Source organism: Bison bison, unplaced genomic scaffold, assembly GCF_000754665.1.
Source record: "Bison bison bison isolate TAMUID 2011002044 unplaced genomic scaffold, Bison_UMD1.0 scf7180017864053, whole genome shotgun sequence".
Taxonomy (NCBI): Eukaryota; Metazoa; Chordata; class Mammalia; order Artiodactyla; family Bovidae; genus Bison; species Bison bison.
Genome location: NW_011494625.1, coordinates 31,400 through 43,297, shown reverse-complemented (window position 1 = coordinate 43,297; position 11,898 = coordinate 31,400). Strand labels below are relative to the sequence as shown.

Genomic DNA, 11,898 nt, shown 5'->3' with positions numbered 1-11,898 from the left:
ATGACCAACCTAGATAGCATATTCAAAAGCAGAGACATTACTTTGCCAACAAAGGTCCGTCTAGTCAAGGCTATGGTTTTTCCTGTGGACATGTATGGATGTGAGAGTTGGACTGTGAAGAAGGCTGAGCGCTGAAGAATTGATGCTTTTGAACTGTGGTGTTGGAGAAGACTCTTGAGAGTCCCTTGGACTGCAAGGAGATCCAATCAGTCCATTCTGAAGGAGATCAGCCCTGGGATTTCTTTGGAAGGAATGATGCTAAAGCTGAAACTCCAGTACTTTGGCCACCTCATGCGAAGAGTTGACTCATTGGAAAAGACTCTGATGCTGAGAGGGATTGGGGGCAGGAGGAGAAGGGGACAAGAGAGGAGGAGATGGCTGGATGGCATCACTGACTCGATGGACGTGAGTCTTGGTGAACTCCGGGAGTTGGTGATGGACAGGGAGGCCTGGCATGCTGCGATTCATGGGGTCACAAAGAGTCAGGCACGATTGAGCGACTGAACTGAACTGAACTGAACTGAGGATGGACGCTAAGGACTTATTTTGGTAATCACTTCTCAATGTTATGTTGCATACCTGGAACTAACATAATGTTACATATAAATTATATCTCAATAAAAAATGAAAAAAAAAACTAGAAAAGAATAAGAAATTAAATACAAATAAAATAGAAAGGAGGAAATAATAAAGGTAAGAGCAGGAAGCAATGAACTACAAAACAAATGAGCAGGAGAGAAAACCCACAAAGTCAAAGGTTGGTTCTTTGGAGACTCTTGGTGGCTCAGCGGTAAAGAATCTGCCTGCAATGCAGGAGATGCAGGGGATGCCTGTTCATTCCCTGGGTTGGGACGATCCCCTGGAGAAGGAAATGGCAACCCACTCCGGTATTCTTGCCTGGGAAATCCCGTGGACGGAGGAGCCTGGTGGGCTACAGTCCATGGGGTCGCAAAGAGTCAGACATGACGTAGCAACCAAACAATAATGAAATTGAAAACCCCCAAGTCGGACTTATCAAGAATAAGAGAGAAAGATGAAGGGAGAGAACATAAACGGACAATGTCAAGATTCAATATGTATTAAAAAGATAATAACAGGATATTATAAACAATTTTATGCCAATACGTTTGCAACAGAGATGAAATGGAAAAAGCTCTCGAAAAGCACAACTTACTAAAATTGTCATCAAAAAATAGAAAAGGGCCTCTAGATCTGTGAAAGAAACTGAATCCATAATTAAAAACCTTTCCACAAAGAGATGTCTAGTCCCAAAAGCAAGACTGCTCGTGAATCCCCCCTGCCTCTCTCACACACACGCTTTCAGAAAACAGGTAGCATGGGAATACGTTCCAGCTCGTTTTACAAGGGCTTGATGCCGTGATCTGTCAAAGATATAATAGGAAAGTAAAATTATAGGCCAATTTCTGTCAGACTAAGATGTAAAAATTCAAAACTGAATAGGAACAAATCAAACCCAGCAAGTGTAGTTTATTCCAGGAGGGCAAGATTGATTTAACATTCAAGAATCGTCAGTGCAGTTCAGCACATTAACAGAATGAGGGACACACACAAGCATCTCAATAGATCCAGAAAACGTTTTTGATAAAATTTCATACTCATTTATAATAAAAATTTTAAAATAACTTAGCAAACTAGACCTAGAAGAACATATTTCCTTAATCTGGTAAAGAGAAAATTCAAAAGCCTGCCGCCAATAATATACATAAAATTGAAATATGGAGCACTTTCCCCCGACCCTCAGACTGAACCAGACAAGGACGGCCACAATCGTTGCTTCTTTCGACTGTGTCGGTTATATTAGTCTCTGTAAAGTGGCCAGAAAAATAAAAGGTATAAACTTTCTGTAAAATTTTTTTTAAAAAGGCAAAATAATGACTGTGTACATAAAATGCTGAAAACCGTCCACAAACTCTCAGAATCAGTGGTTGAATTTAGCAAGGCTATTTCATACATGGTTAATATACAGAAGTCCAATCAGGTATTCTAGAAGGTGGCTCAAAGTCTAGCTAACCTTGACCTTACCTTCTCCACCCAGCTGATGTTAGTGGAGACGGAAGCATGGCTGCAGCCACCTCCACGTTCATTGCAGGAGGATGAGGGGGTGTCCCCAGAGCAGGCACAAGTCCTTTGTCTAGAGAAGCAAGTCTTCAGGGAGTTGTTGGTTATGAACAGAAGACCCAAGGTGCTGGCTGCAGTGGGGAATTCCGGTAAGAGAAACTGAAGTTCTGTGTATTGTAATATGAAAGGCTAGTCCCCGTGAAGTGGATAATGATCTACTTTTGAATACCTTTCAGCTCCTGGAAAAAGGTCAACAGAGGGCATAGAAAGGACCCTGGCTGTAAGTGGACCCCAGAAATGTGCTGAGAGGCAGGGCCTGAGGAGTATTTTGAGTTGTTTCCTAATTTGCATCTTAACTCCTCTCTAGTAACCAAGGAAATGGCAACCCACTCCAGTGTTCTTGCCTGGAGAATCCCAGGGACGGGGAATCCTGGTGGGCTGTGCCATCTATGGGGTCGCACAGAGTCGGACATGACTGAAGCAACTTAGCAGCAGCAGCAGCAGTAACCACCAGTGGTTTCAGCAAACGTTTATTAGCTGTTAATTAGGGGCTGGTTTATTTTGGCACTTTCTTAGGAAACAAAGGAAGGCTAGGATGGTGCTGGCAGGTGAATTGTCCACAGGAAGACCGGAGGCGGTGAAGAGGTGGGAGGAGCCAGGGAGAGAACCCGGCTGCCAGCGTGGCCAGGACCAGCTGATGCCCGAAGACCACGGCTGATACGCGTTCGCTGGGAACCCTCAGAAACACTTAGGAGGGGACTGAACTTACTGAAACCAAATGTGGGGTGTGGACTTGAGTTATTCTATTCAGTTAGCAAGAGAATGGTCACCTCTCAGTTATCTGCAGATTCGGGGACATTCAGGTTACATTGAATTACTGTACTGATAATAAGTAACATTCATGGCAAAATAAAACACTATTTAGTTTGCAAAGCATTTCTGTTTGCTATATCATTTCATAGATGATTCATTACATGTAAGTTTCCAAACCTATCCCGATATTTGGAAGAGAATGTATTTTCCCTGAACAGTGCATGTAAAAACATTTAAACAGACCCTAGCACCATCTTAGAATAGAGTCACACAGTTATTCGTCCAGGACTAGCTCAGGTGGTAAAGAATCTTCCTACGATGCCAGAGACCTGGGTTTGATTCCTGGGTTGGGAAGATCCCCTGGAGAAGGAAATGGCAATCCACACCAGTATTCTTGCCTGGAAAATACCATGGACAGAGGAGCCTGGTGGGACCCCCATGGGGTCACAAGAGTCAGACACGACTTAACGACTAAACCGCCACCGCCACACAGTTATTCATTACAATTAGTAAGTAATTCATTCTCTGTACAATAAAGCCAACCTCCCAACCCATTTGAAATAAGACTTTGACTACCCCGAGCTCTTCAGCAGCATCATTTTTGGGAGCCGGTTGACCCTCCCTTGTGGCTTAGCCAGGGGGCCTCTGAGCCTCCTCCTCTCAGATGTCAGGATGCGTGGAAATGGGGTAGAGAGGATAAAAAAGAGCCTCCGAAAGACTCGTGTGTCAGATGAAGTAAATACTCTGCTTCCACCGCAAGGACTAACCTGAAAAGATGGCAACGGAAACGGAGGTCCTGATGGTGACGAGAGCAGAGTCAGCAGGAATGGTGTTTGCTGCACCCGTGAATAACCTCGCCTGGCTTTTCTTCCCCTGAACCAGCGGGCACCAACCTTTTTGCCACCAGGGATCAGTTTCTTGGAAGACAATTTTTCCACGAGACTGGGGAGCACAGGATGGTTTCAGAATGACTCCAGCACCGGACACCTACTATTACTTGGTTTCTATTATTACTGCATCAGCTCCTCCTCAGGTCATCAGGTGTTAGATCACAGAGCCTGTGGACCCCCAACCTAACGGAAGCTAATCAGTCAGTCCTCTCTTCCTCAACCAAGCGTTGACCTCGTATTCCCAGGTGGCGCTAGTGGTAAAGAACCTGCCTGCCAATGCAGCAGACATAAGAGATGTGGGTTCGACCCCTGGGTTGGGAAGATCCCCTGAAGGAGGGCATGGCAACCCACTCCAGTGTTCTTGCCTGAATAATCCCCATAGACAGAGGAGCCTGGCGGGCTACAGTCCGTGGGGTCGCAAAGAGTGGGACGTGACTGATAGAGCATGCACGCAAGTGCATTAACTACATTAACCATGAAAGCATTTACAAAGTTCAGCCGAGGTGGCCACAGCAAGCCAGCAAGAAGCTCTGCACCGTGAACAAGGGATCAGGCTGCAGACATTCTTCTGGAGGACAAGGCTAGTGCCACAGTATCATTTTTTTAAGTTAAAAACAAGACTGCTTTATACTAATATAGAAAGAATATGCTTCCAAAATTTGCTTTATTCATTAATAAAAAAACTGGCAGAATTGCAAAGCTCATTCAAAGAGAACTGGAAAGACTGAGTCCTGAACGATATAACGCTGTAATAAGACTGTTAAGTTAGACATAAAACAGGTTTTCTATCTGCAGGGCAATGAACCCAAAACTTCTGTCACTATCATTGCTAAAGAAGAAAAAAAATGTGTCCCTCCCGGACACACACAATCATCTCCAGCTTATAAATCTCCACGTCGACATCTAATTTCTAACATCTGTTGTTGTTATTGTTTAGTCACTAAGTCATGTCCAGTTCTTTTGCGATTCCCATGGATAGGCTCCTCTGTCCATGGGATTTCCCAGAGAAGAATACTGGAGTGGGTTGCCATTCCCTTCCCCAGGGATCTTCCCAACCCAGGAATCAAACCCATGTCTCCTGTACTGCAGGCAGATTCTCTACCCCTGAGCACCTGGGAAGTGCTTCTAACACCTAACCAGTCGTAGAAAGTAAGTGAGACAGGAATGACTCCCTTTAGACGATGCTTGAAAATGACGATCAAAGGACACGGTCATCCTTTCACTTATCCAATGTGGGGGTATTTTTTTTAAGACTTAGGATACACAGGACAATGAATAAAATAAGCGTCCGGTGCGTGGCTGTAAGAATTGAGCCCTCTCACCTGCGTCCTGCAGCAAGTTGCTCTGGCACTTCTGTACTTACTGGTGTGTTTTTTAAATGACTGATTTCTACAACAAGCGTAGAGACCCCAGGGCTGTCTTGCTCCCCAGAAGGAAGGATCTTTATGGAAACATCTGAACTGCCTTCCTTTGCTATCACGACGTCTTCAAGGCTCTACCGGAAGGCGCACAAGGTTCAGAGCATTCAGACTTTCCCCTTAACCAGTGAAATCTAAAGAACTTGATGGTCATGTCTTTCAAAAAAAAATACAGAAATAGATCTTCAAGAAAACAGGTCAGGCCAACTCAGAAGGGGAGGAAAAAAAACCTTATCCTTGGGAGGAACAGTTAGTTCATTTGACTTTTTCTAAGAACTTTGGCCTTGGGGCAGCCTCGGGAGGTGTGCCCACACACACTGGGCTGTCTGCCGCTGGACAAGTCAGGGCCATTATGATGTTCCTGGGGAAGTGCCATGATGCTCACAGTGGGGGTCTCTCCCCTGCTCAGACCCCGAGCCAGAAAGGGCCCTAACACTGCATCCTGACCACACAGCTCATCAGGGAAGGAGAGAAACTGTAGGTCTGCAGCCATAACGTCTTGTATCGAGGTTTGGAGCCAAGCAAAGGCTGCTATAAAAGCCAACAAATGACAACTTGGCTCGCAGAGACTGCTTCGTGTCCAGGCTGGTTTGGAATCTTCCATCAGAGGCCACGAATGCTAGCAATGTTGGTAGTGGTGGTCACTTCACCTAAACAGATGTCCTGAGCCCTGTGGGGGCTGTGGCGGGCTGGAGACCGCCTCTTCCCTTGGCAGTGGGAAATTGCTACCCAGGGCCTCTCCCTGTGACCATGTGGGAACAGTGGGCTGGTGTTGCCAAAGCTTCTGGTGTTTTTTAAGCTGGAAACTCAATGTGTGTGTGCAATCTCTTAGTTTCAACTTTGATTCCTTTTTTTTTTTTCCCCTGAATGTTAAGGAAAAGCGAAGAAAACACATCTCTGAACCAGGAGGTAGTGCCCTCTGCAGGGATGGTTCCCTTTCTCTCAGAACCAGCATCCCCAGTGGTCCATAAACACCCTGCTTCCAGACCATCTGGTCCCCATCCCCAGTACCTCATCGGCAGAGTATTTTTCTGTCTTGCCTCTTTGGGTGGAAGATGCTCAGGCAAACTTTTTTGATATAATTTTATGCATTTATTTTTACTTTTTTGGCTGTGCTGGGTCTTTGCTGCTGCCCGGCTTTCTCACGTCGCTGTGAGGGGGTCTGCTCTCCAGCTGTGATGCACTGGCTTCTCATCGCGGGTGGCTGCTCTTGTCGTCAAGCATGGACTGGAGGGTGCTTGGGCCTCAGTCGTTCAGCACTCGGGCTCAGCAGTTGTGGCTCCTGGACTCTAGAGCACCGGCTTCAGGAGCTATGGCGGACGGGTTTAGTTGCTCCAAGGCACGTGGATTCTTCCCGGAACAGGGATCGAAGCTGTGTCCCCTGCATCGGCAGGCAGATTCCTTAACCACCGAGCCACCAAGGAAGCCCTCAGGCAAACTTCTGATTCAGTCCCTCCTAAGGTTTGCCTTTCAAATCATCTTTCTTTGCTTGATCTCCTGAAGCCTTTGGATGAGTAATGTTTTACCTCTGCATTTGACCTTTGGCATCCAGAGAACACACCCTAATTTGAGCCTGGCATCCCACTACTGCTTGTTGAACAAAGATTCTGGGCTAATGTGTGAGAAAGAGACAGAGAGACAGAGGCAGGGTGTTGAGGGGCTGGGGCACTGGAGGAATTAGTAATAAGAATATTGAATTGAGTTCAGAGAAATGGGTTTTTTCCAAAACACAGGCTGGGATATGAACAGCGCGGGACGCTGAGGACTTGAACCTGACAAACCACGACTGTTTCTTAGCCTCACTGCATGATACTTCCCAGCAGTGGCTTCTCAGCCCTGGCCGCACATGACGACTCAGGAAGCCTTTATTTATAACATAGAAATCACTGGGCACCACCCCCAAAAATTCTGATTCAATTGTCTGGACTATATGACTTGGCTTCAGTACTTTTTAAAAGTTCTCCACTGATCTTAATGCGCAACAGGGTTACGAACCACGGAATGGGGAAAAGTCCCTGAACCTTGCCAACTGAAAACTGGCACTCGCCCTCAGCCTCTGCAAGGATTAGGTCACGAGGAGCTGAGACCACTGACCTTCAACACCCCCTGAAAGGAGTTCAGGGCAGAGATCAGGAACGAGGCACCCTGTGCTCCAGGGAAAACTGGCAGAACAGGCCTTCAGAGAGTTATATATTTTCAGGAGAAGCTTTTACGAGCCGTTTCTTGCATCTCCTCATATCTAGAAAAGCACTGAGATCACTGGTGGAGACCCCCGCTCCTGTGACTGGCAGCAAGCAGTGCTTGCCTGCACCCACCCGCTCTTCACCAGAGTCCTGTACATCACTGATCCTTCCCCCACCTTCTGGAGCACTTTGCCAGAACCATCCGAAACGCTGTGTCCTTGGCTAGAGTCCTCGTTTTGCCCCAGAGGAAACAGCATGCTGGTTCGGAAGGCAGATTTTCAAGCCAGCTTCAGAGTGAGCTTCGGTTCTGCCTGCACAGCTCTGTGACCTTGGCCAACATGCCTGGGATATCTGAGGCTCACTCAGTCATGGAAACACAGAGGCGAGTGCCGACCTCACGGGGCTGTGTGAGATGAAGCGCTGTTGGTAAAGTGCTTGGTAAGTGTACACCGAATGACGGCTGTTATTATTATCAGCAGGGCTGAGGGAGAATTTGCTGACCATTCATTATTTAACAATATTTTAAATAATCTTGTCATTTAAAAATAACATGCTAAGCATCCATATAAAATCTGACCCCGTAAAATGTGTGCTTTCTAAAAGTATGGTCTTGACAAACCATTTTGACAATGACAGAAACTACAGTCCCACAACTCCTTCAAGAGCTGTCACGTGGACACCTGAGAGTAAGCCCTTCCCACTCCCAGTAACGTGTGCTGGGAAGCAGCAGAAAATGAAATGTTCTTGGCTATTATGTACATGACTCGCTATTGAGCCATCCTAGCAATAACCCAAGTGCAAATTCAAACAGTAGTGAAATGCCTTTATGGTTTATCAAACTGGCAAAAACTCTTTTTTTCAACAGCACCACAAAGAAATTTTGAGTTTTATGCACTCATGATATGATAGCAAATTGGTGCGCAATTCTTACAGAAAAATTTAGTCATGTTTATCAAAAGCTTTAAAAATATGGATATGTTTCAGTTCAAAGATTTCACTTCTAGGGATTAATCCTAAAGGAAAAGTATTCAGAGATCCATGAAGTTTCACATACAATCATCTTTATTGCAATGCTATTTAAGATAGTGGGAAGGTTGGAAAACAACTTAAATGCCAATTAAAATTTCAGTAAACTATGGTGCATCTCTATAATGAATTCGGCACCATCTATCATTTCTAAACCATGCTTTCCAAGGTTTCCAAATGGAAAAGGAAAATGCCCAGCAAACACTGTAAGTAATACACAGACATCCAGATAGAAAAAAAATAGGGTAAAAATCCAAAATGCTCATCATGATTATCTTTGGGTGGTGGGATTGAGAGACTTCTGCATTTTTCCGAATTTTCTAAAATAAACTGACATCACTGTCTTCATTAGCATATTCTGTAATCTCTCACCCCCTCCATTTAATATTTAATCCATTTTATGCAAAGCTGAGAATTACAAGAGCAGAGGCGAGAGTGTGCGTGTGTGTGTGTGTGTGTGTGTGTCGCAGAGTGTGTGTGTGTGTGTGTGTGTGTGTGTGTCGCACAACCTGGAGCGCGAAGGTGCTGGGAATAGGATCTCCCAGTGGTTCTGTAACTGGGCTGCACCTTGCGATCATCTGGGGGAAATCCATAAATCCCAGTGCACAAGCTCCTCCCCCTCCCTAAACCAAGTGAATCAGAGTCTCTGGGGTGGGGCAGGCAGCAGCGCTTTTTAAAACTCCCCAAGTGACCCACACATGCAGCCCATGTAACCGTAGTCGTCTCTCCCGAGTCATCCAACTTTCTCTCGGACTGTCGCCAACACTATAAAACCATGCCTTACCGCCTCCCACACCTGCTTTAGAACTTCTCTTTGGACAGAGTTGAGACCAGGGTGATAGACTGCGTTCTTTTCATTCCCCCTGGAGTGGCTTTGCTCTTCTCGCGGCTTATTTTAATACATCACAGAGCAGCCGGGTGAGCACAGACTGGCCTCCTAAAGTCATTCGCTTGGCCCTGAAGTGAGAGTGATGATGTGCTCCAGCTCCTGTGTACCTCACTGTGCTCTTCTTTGGGGCGATCATCTGTGTGCTTCGGGGGGCAAGCCCCTGAGGGTGGGCTCGCATTTGACACCTGGCCCCTCCCAGCACTGTGCATCCTGCCTTGGCACACACTCTACATATGGCCCTCCAACATTTCTCGGGTCTTTCACTTCCACTAAATAGAAACGTTTTAAATGTTAACACGCTTTTCCGCTGCCTCTGTATTTTGTTCACATTTCTAGAGCAATTCCGAGACAAACATCTCCTCCGCCTCCTGTGGTTTTTACCACATTCTGCTTGACACACTGCCTCTCGAGAATGCTCCCTCTGGGTTTGGTTTCCGTGGAAATCTGTCTCTGGGGGAGACAAGTGTTTTTGCCAAAGGTGAACCATCAAGGCTCGTTGCCTCTGTGTGAACAAGTCACCGAAGGACTTGGAGTTGGGCGGGAGTGGCCCCAGCCCCCGGGGAAGCCGACACACTCCGTGCCCGTACAACCCCGCACACTCAACCCAAGACAGAAGCAAGCTAACAGGGTCACCTTGTCACCCGGAATCAAGCGTGCCGACTTCACACGCTCCTGGCCCAGAACACTTGCTTTTCCGGGAGGGAAGATGGGAAGGGAACACTGGAGGAGACAGGCCTGGCCCACCCCGAGGCGAGATAGGTGGGGCTGTTATTCAGAGCAAAGGCTGGGGTGCAGTCCTAGCCGTGTCCACAAGGTGTCACAGTCATTCTACAGAACAGGGGTCCCCAACCTCTAGGATCTAATGCCTGACGATCTGAGGTGAAGCTGATGTAGTAATAATAATAGTAGACGTGACAAGCACAATACCTGGAATCTTCTGAACCATCTGGAAACCAGCCCCCACCCTGGTCCATGGGAAAATTGTCTTCCACGAAACCGGTCCCTGGTGCCCAAAGTGTTGGGGACCTTTGCTATAGAAGGTTATTCCTCATCATCTTCATGAGAAAAAAACGTGCTAGTGCACAGTCTTCCAAGACGCAAGGAGACTCAGAAAACCCAGGGATGTTGGTATGGAGAAGGAAGCTGCGACAGCACGGACAGAGGCCACGCAGACGGAGCCCCTGGTCCGCCTAGAACACACTGCGGTTCAGAAGGAGCCAGGTTTAAGAGGCAGCGCCAAAGATGCACCTGGATTCACTGCTGACAGGATCGGCGCCTGGTAGGGATGTTATAACCGCTGTCTTAACTTTTAGGTGCTTTCATCTGTGGCTTTAAATATGCATGCATTCTTAAAACTAACTCCCCAACCTAATAACTCATTCTTTTTCACGCAAACAATCAAGAACATTTGGAAATAAACTGTCGGAGGAGGCAGGGACAAGAGCACATGCCCAGCTGTATTTCAGGATTCTCAGAGATCATCCCAGACCGCAGTAGAAACGTCCATTTCTGAGCTCTTCTAGTTGCTTTGACCACAGCGGCAAACATTTCGATAAACCACTCTGATTACACAGAGATATTCTCTGAAACCACTTAATAAACACATATGAGCTTCTACCTACCTATACACACGCCACGTGCAAGACACTGGGGAATCGAAGATAAAGAATATTGGGGACCTCCTTTCCAGGAACTCAAAATCTAGGCGTTGAGACAGTTTTATAACCAAAGATGCTGGTAGTGGTGGGACCATCAGCTACGGGAGTGAGATATCTACCCCTCCCCCAGAGGGGGAAACACGACGGGTACCCTGAGTGCTAGTTATGAGTAGTAGCTCCTCCCAAGCAAGAAAGTACAAGAGCTGCCCCTAATTGGGGAAATATCCTAGGAGGGAAAAACACTTTGTAAGTGATGCCAAGATCCATAGGTTTCAGTCTGACAAGAGGGCTTCTGCTGCTCTCCTAAAGCTGTTACTGTGCCCCAAGCAAGCCAAGAAGTAGGACCAGCAGAACCCGAACCAGTTGGCTCTCATTGTCCAGCCACCGCAGACCATTTGAGGCCCGAGCATTGCAGCAAGTCAGGAGGGTAAAGTTTGGAAATCACAACTCTGTTAAGCACCACATCAGTGTTAACCTATAACAATAAAAGTCAGTTATTTTTGATACAGGTGCGGGGAAGAATTGCAATTTGGGGTATGCAACTGGGGCAAGCCTCCTGCAAGTCTGATTAAGCAAAAAGAGAGGAAACTTTTAAAATGTTTTTTATATTTCACTTACTTTTTGGTCATGCAGTTCAACATGTGGGATCTCAGTTCCCGATCCAGGAATGGAACCCACGCCCCTGGCGTTGGAAGCACAGAGTCTTAACCGTTGGCCACCAGGAAAATCCAGAGGAAGACCTGTTTATAAAAGAGAAGAGGAGTTAGGAGGGGCTGTTGTTAATAAAGAGTCCATTGGAGGAAGCCAAGAGTTTTAAGTGTGGTGGCTTTCCACTGGCTGCGTTCTGACAGTGTGTCATTGGCTGAGCTGTTGCCAGGCGAGAAAAATCTTCCTTCCTGCTGGGTAGTAGAGCAGTACCGCCTCCTGCTTGTGGAGCAGGCA

The 11,898-nt window shown here is 46.6% G+C and overlaps 1 long non-coding RNA gene across 1 annotated transcript in view; it reads right to left on the bottom strand.

Moving 5' to 3' along the window:
- LOC104985590 overlaps positions 1 to 11,693 on the bottom strand; it is a 26,431-nt gene extending 14,738 nt beyond the window's left edge. Inside the window, exon 1 of the long non-coding RNA XR_824929.1 lies at positions 11,575 to 11,693. This is a non-coding gene — a long non-coding RNA (uncharacterized LOC104985590). The remainder of the gene's footprint in view (positions 1 to 11,574) is intronic.
- Between the last annotated feature and the right edge of the window lie 205 nt (positions 11,694 to 11,898).